This window comes from Rhagoletis zephyria, unplaced genomic scaffold (assembly GCF_001687245.7).
Source record: "Rhagoletis zephyria isolate East Lansing unplaced genomic scaffold, Rhagoletis_zephyria_1.1 Rzeph_scaffold_00570, whole genome shotgun sequence".
Lineage (NCBI taxonomy): Eukaryota > Metazoa > Arthropoda > Insecta > Diptera > Tephritidae > Rhagoletis > Rhagoletis zephyria.
In genome coordinates, this window is record NW_016157654.1 from 53,060 (window position 1) to 60,389 (window position 7,330).

Genomic DNA, 7,330 nt, shown 5'->3' on the forward strand with positions numbered 1-7,330 from the left:
CTGATCATTTATGTATACATTTGTCTATATCTATCTCGATTCGTTTTGGCTGTTACAAACAACCGTTATGTGAACAAAATTAATATACCCTTGTGCACAAGTGCGCTCGGGTATAAATATTAAAAATATTTTCGAAACAGGGATCTTTAAAATATCTTCCACTTCGCACTTTTTCCCTTTCGAAGATAGAACTAGTGTTACGACTCCTCACTCCAGCGGATCTGTGTTCCGACGAAACAGTAGTCATCTGATCCTGTTCCACAGACGAGCCTTGGAAATGCACATGTAGCAGGTTATTCAGTGTCTCTTTTTTATTGCTTGCTAAGGTGCCATCCTACCTCCTTAGGATACCTATTCCATTACAGGACACAGCATTGATAAAACTTTTCGGAGAGTGGAGGCTTCACCCAGTGTCTTTATTGACTCGAATTTCGGTCCTCGCGATTCTCCCTTTGAACGACTAATAATTTTGTTACAGTCAATGAGGGCAGCTTTCTGCTCTTCTCACTAATATGATCTTTTGGTCCTGTTCTCATGACAGTTTTGCATTCTGCATCCATTTCTTCGTTGCACGAGGATCCCTTACGTTTCATAAAGGTGGTACCAGGAACTTCGCTGTCCACTAATAGTTAATGGTGATTAGTAACAAGTCTGCTCTCCTGCTCACCAAAATTTTAAAAGGGTCGCAGTTAGTTTTCTTGGTCGAAAAAGTCAAGTCACGGAGCTCTGATTACTCGTTGTTGCAAAGCAAAAAAAAAATATTTTATTAGAAATTAAAAGACATTTTATTATTTATTTTCGATTTCGCTATAAATTTAATTCAAGCACTTTGACCACTCTGGGTTTTTATTACCGTTCGCACCCTCTTGGCCAGAACTGGTAAATCTGAATCAGTGTTCTCTACAAAAAAAAAAAAAACTGCGATGTGTTTTTGCTATATATATATTTTTATTTTTTTGTATAGAATGTAGCCTTTTAGTACTGATTTTCAATTACTTTTTTGAGAAACTTCGCCCATTTATGCCTTGCGCGTCACTAGAGACTAGTACGCATTGCCAGCTCCATTTTTGGGCAACACCAAGCGCGCGGTTGTCAAATGCAATTTTTGTAATTGCTTTGTTGGCGAAATTGTACTACGTTTATATATGTACATACCTACATAAATGCATATCACTCGTTTGCTGCAATAACGTCATAATATAACAAATCAAATTGGCATCAACTGCATACGACTTTTATGTGGCATATACATAAGTACATACATATGTGTAAGAGATGGGAGCGTGAGTGCTTTGGATCCCGTTCACGCGTGCTCAGGAAGTCCCGTTTTTAATCGCGCTCATGTAAACAAATTTATGAATATTACAGAATGCCTCCGATGCACAGTATGATATTTCAACTGTCTAGGTAGACAAAGTTAGCTTAAATTACGTTCTGAATTCGGTCATTTTTATGTAGATATATAATACAAAAATAATCCACCATTGAAACATTTTCGTTAAACAATTTCTTTTTTTTTTTTTGTGAGCTCTTAGTGAAATCTAATGTGATTTTTGTACATTTTAATTCTAAATCATGCGTTTTTTTTAGGCAGCCTCATAATATGTGACCAAATATTGACAAACCCCTTAATAATTTTCCTTGAAAAGCGATGTAGTTTATTCTCAGTAACTTCTATAAATTAGTGTTTCATAATCTTAAAAAAATAAAAAATAAATAATAATTATAAAATATTTGTGCTTTGTCAAAACAAGATTAATTTTAAGTAGATATCGTAGATGTTTTAAAAGAGTAAAATTTATTTTTCGTTTTTCTCGAGAGCTGCAAAACGGCCCTTAAGTTTGTATTATGAATAAAAAAAATACGAAACTTAACAGCGAAAAAATATAAAAATAAAAGTTTTTTTTGTAAATTGTTTGGTGCTAAAGCCTGTTCTTTTACAAAAACATCAAGCTACCAAAGAATAAAATTGACTGATTAATAAAGTTGCAAATGGTCAAATAAAAATGCGTAACAATATCCACACAAATATACATATCGAGTCCTAACCGCCAAAATAATGTAAGCGCCATTTTTACAAAATTTTCTTTTTGATGCAGAAATGCATCTAGATGCTCTAGAAATATTTCTGCATCAAAATGAAAATTTTGAAAAAAAAATTCGCTTACGTTATTTTGGCGGTTAGGGCTCAAAATGGTTTCATTAATAGTTCGTACAAGGCGTATGAGTAACATTCGTTCCTAGTCATAAATATTTCATAAAAAAAAATAAATTATTACGCAATTTCATTTGACCATTTGAGACTTTATTAATCAATAAATTTTCTTCGTTGACAGCTTAATATTTTTGTAAAAGACTTTAACACAAATCCCAATAATTTAAAAGAAATCTTTAATTTTTTAATTTTTCCCCTGTGAAATTTTGCATATTTTTTTTTTCATTCAAAAAAAATATCATTGGTATGGGCTCTTAAGCAGCACCAACACAACTAGTGCAAAGAAAACTCCTCACAAAGGTAATCATTCCTTTTTAAATGTACTTGTTCCCAACGTCTGCTTAAGGTAGAGTTGGTGGTCTTCAAGATCTAACTAAAACGGTTTTAACGTACTTCAACAACTAAATCCGCAGCATACAGAAAAAAAAATATATTATAGAGACACTCTCAACAGCAAGTAGACACTTTAAACTCTCACCAAGTTTTGTACTCACTGAAGTAGCGAATAAATTTTACATAATTTTTTTCCCCCAACTCAACACAAATCAATTTTCAATCAATTTTAAATGGCAAACAAAAAAGATTTTCAATCGCAAAAATCAAATTGTCATAAATCAAAACTACACTCATTAAATTTACCTAAATGTCAGATGGAGGCATTTTTATTTCCTACACACACTGCATATTAAATACAGTCAACTGCAAGTGAGATTGAGGAGCTAAATTATATATGTATGTATGTATGTACAAATGTGTGTGTGCACGTATGTATGTGAGTGGTAGTAGAAGTGAGCCCACACGCCGCCAAGCGACGGCAAACAAAGTAGCCACACTTTACTGCGCGCGCGTACTCTGACGTGCTCGCCCGTAGCCAAAGTCCAGTGAGCGAAATGCCACTGCAAAAGACAATAACAAGAACAACAGGAACAGCAACAGCAACAGCAACGACAACGAGGCAAACAACAAAAATAGTGTTTAAGTGCAAAACTTGATTGGCGCAAATGCAAATGCGAATGCAACATATGTATTGACAGCCGCGGCGGCAACAGCAATCACAGTGGCATGTTGCCCACCCGACCACGCCATGCTATGCGCACCACCGCTCGGTCACTTCACCACACTACACTACACCAGCGCGCAGGGCACTGCAATGCAGCGAAGGCGATCGGTGCAGGTGCATTTGCATATCGAGGGTTCGTCTCATGCGAATGTTCGCAAATACTTATTCATATGCCGAATTCGGCACTCAAACAAATACATGCATATGCATAGGTATGTACATTAGGGCGCATCACTTTAAATGCAAAAAATTTCGATACTATTTTTTCATCGAAATTATGAAATCTATTATATTTTAAGGCTTTCGTCAAAATAATTGAGAAAAATTTTAAGCTTTGCAAGCGCTGGGCCGACTTGAAAAAAATTCTTAAAAAATCGTTTTTTTTTTTTTTGTAAATAAAAATTGTCTTAAAAGTATTTGTTCAAAAAATCACCTCAAACAACAGAGAAGTGTAATCTTAAAAAGTCTACATAAAAATGTTTAAGCATTTTATCAACGGAATCAAAATAAGTATACTTCTGGGCTAGTTTAAAGCCGGGTCAGCCCACGAAAAATCTTAATACTTTTTCGACATTTTTTGGCGGAAGTCTTAAAGCAAAATTTTATAATTCTGGTTGAAACAGCAATTATTTTTGGTGAGGCACCCTAATATACAAGTATGTATGTATGTCGATAACAAACCGATTGGTTTGTTGGCCTGATTGTTGCTTGTATGTTTATTGATTTGTTTTTAACTTTTTTTGTTTTTCTACACCTTTTTAATTTGCGTAGTATTTTTGTTTTGATTACGAGTACTAGCGGCAACGGGTTGACCATTGCTACCTGCGAATTCAATATTTTCTTTTAGTGTTGCTTTTGTTATTGTGGAGTCAAATTGACATTTTCATTTATATTATTTCATATGCACAGATTTATATTTGCACTTAAATAGAAACGTACGTACAAATGTGTCTCCGCATGCTCTACTGCTGTCCTGCTTCCATCCCACTTCACTCCGCTATGCACCGTCTTTCGCCGTTTTGCTCCACTGCTTCAATGTTTAATTATTTTTGCAAATGACGTATGTTCGCTGTCCGCATTTGAAGATAAATCGTTGCACCATTTGCACCTTCGATTTTTTATTCTCCAAAATTTTTTTCTAGTCGTTTATGTTTCTATTTTCATTGGCTTAGCATTTTTCGCCGCCAAATTCGATATTTTTTTTTGCTGTAATGGCAATCGCTTGTCGGTATGATTAATTTGTTATTTGACTCTGTGGTGTTGAAATTTGTTTTAAAATGATTTTTTATTAGCCAATTTAGTTGCAACTGCCATAAGGAAATGTGTTTATATATAAACTACTCCATACATACTATGTAAGTATAGTAAAGTGGCCACTTGTGTATGTACATAGCTATAAAAATATGTTTATACTTTATTAAAAAATGGTGTGTCGATAAAAGATTTATGCCAAAGCAATTAGACGTAAATGTTTACCTAAGAAGTGACAACGAGGTCAGTTGTTTTGTTGTTGGCGGACACTGTTCATTGTGCCTTAAAGTTTTTCGGAAATTCAAGTGGGTATATATGTATGTCCAAAAAAGTGCAATGCGGCATGTTGCGGCTTCTGGTGAAGGAGTCACAGCTGCTCGACTGTTCTCAATTCCCACTCTTGCGTTCGCGTTCACGCGTTCACAGCAACGTCAGCAATCCATGTTTGAGTTGCGGTAACTACTAAATCGTGTGGAATCTTGGGTCACGGTAGCAGCTTCTTTAATGGCGCTATAGCGACCTTTTCCGTTCAAGACTTAACTGTGTCTTCAAAAATAGCCCCATTTTTTGGTTGCGCCGATGACCCGATACGCAAAAATAGATGAAGAGCACAACTCTTCCTCGGATGAGACTGCCGTCTTCTTACAACGCCTACGAAAGTCATTTCAAGGATTATGTTTTAAGAGTAAGAACTTTCGGGCCAGTAATGGGGAAGGTATCGCTGCCTGGTTTATGTTCTACGGAAGACTAGGGTCGACGTCATAAGAAAACCAGAAGGAATTGTATAATCCTCGAGAGAAATCGAAGGCGCAGATGTGGAATCTGGGGACTTTAGAAAATGTGAAAATAACAGGCTAATTCTGGTAACTGTATTTAGACTCACTAGAAAAAAGTCTTTCGTAAGACCATTTTAAATTTAGGCATCTATACTGAAAGATTTTACTAAAGTAAGACTGCCAGAAGGTTTTAGCGTTATAGTGTTCGCCTTTTAGCAATAAGTTTTTAAACAAAATTCAATTCAATTCAAAAATATATAAACTATATAAAAAAAAACAAACAACAAAACCTAAAAAATAAAAGAAAACAAAATGAAAATAAAGCAAAAATAAATACAATGTTTAAAAAACTTAAACTAAAAAATATATATATTTTTCTTTTTACGGCTCTATTCTGTGTCTGTGACAAATTCTTGTCACAGTTTTTATCATGGAAAATATATGAAAAAGTTTAAATATTTCAGTAAAAAAAAAAAATATTTGTCACCGATAAAGAATTGGGCTATAAACCTAAAAATTTAAGAAATTATGAAAAGTTAAAACTTTGATAAAAAAAATAGTACTTAAAAATTAAATGGAACTAAGAAAATTTTTTTTTTGTTTTTAAAATCCATATTTAAAAAAAAATTTAATTAGAAGGTTAAAAAGTAAATAAATTTAAGTAACCAGATCCTTAAAATTAAACGAAATAAAAAAATTAATTTTTCTTTTTTAAAGAATAAAATCTAAAACCAAAAAGAACAAATTTAAATTTCATGAAATTAAAAAATATATATTTTTATTTTTAAAACAAGAACATCTCAGAAATATAAATAAAGTTTCCAAAAATTAAATCAAATGGAAAAATATATATATTTTTTACACAGTTTTGGTACAAAAAAAATGTTAATAAAAAATATCCCCCCTCTAGAAATTGATTGGGTCATATGAGCGTGATTTTAGAACTGGTAAGTTCTTCATAGGCAAGGTATTCACACACTTCGATTTCGACATCACGAAATAGGGTAGCCTTAACGCAGCGATTTTTAAATTTGGTATTCCTGCGAAACTAGTAGGGATGTGCAAAATACGTTAGTCATCATCAGCTCCAGCAGAAATGGAATAACCTCTGCAATCCGTTTGACATAAGACGAGGTTTCTGACAGAGCGACTCCCTGTCGTGTAGTTTCTTTAATATAAAGTTGGTGAAGAAAACATGGAGCTGAAGAAGAACGAAACCGCTCAGGTGCAATCTTTTATAAGATCATATAATTACTTGGGTTTATTCATCTCGGTAAACGAGTATAAGACGAATTACTCGTCCTGTCATCAGGTAAACAGTCAGAGCATATCCGTTTCTTAGCACAAAAGCACACTCTTAACAAGAAGCCTTCGCCTGCGGTGAAACCGCTTCCATAGAAATACATAAATACTAATTGAGATGAGCTACATACATAAGTCCATTAAATATGGTGTGTTACAGTTCCCAGTTCAGGCCTTCGGAGTGTTTTTTTTTTCTCTGCTTCTTTCTATTGAATAGTTCTCTTTAGGCGAATTAGTTGTAGCCGTAAAACATTACCAGGTATGATTTTAGACAGCTCAGCAAATAATTATACTACATCTTTCACAAACCGCCAGCTGTAGTTTCCGGGGTCACTGGGCTGCGCAAAACGTTTTTTGTAATTAAAATACTTGTTACTTGATGCGGTTGTTTCACTTAATTTAAATATTAATGCGTAGGATTAAAAAAAGCGATATGAACTAGCCGATAGACTAAACAACATTCTGCATATATATAAGGTATGTAAATATGTATTTATGTTTATTCGATAGGCAGCCATCAGTCATTCTTGGTGTCATCGTCACGGCTTTGAATAACTAACTTCTACAATAAACAAAAAATTCAACAGCTAAGCAAACAAAGATATATTTATATATGTATGTAAGTACATACAACATATTTACTTTCTCCCATTAAGCGCATCTGCGTTGAACGATGAGAATATTTTAGCGTGTCTTCATGCTATTAGGGTCGTTGCCTTACATCTG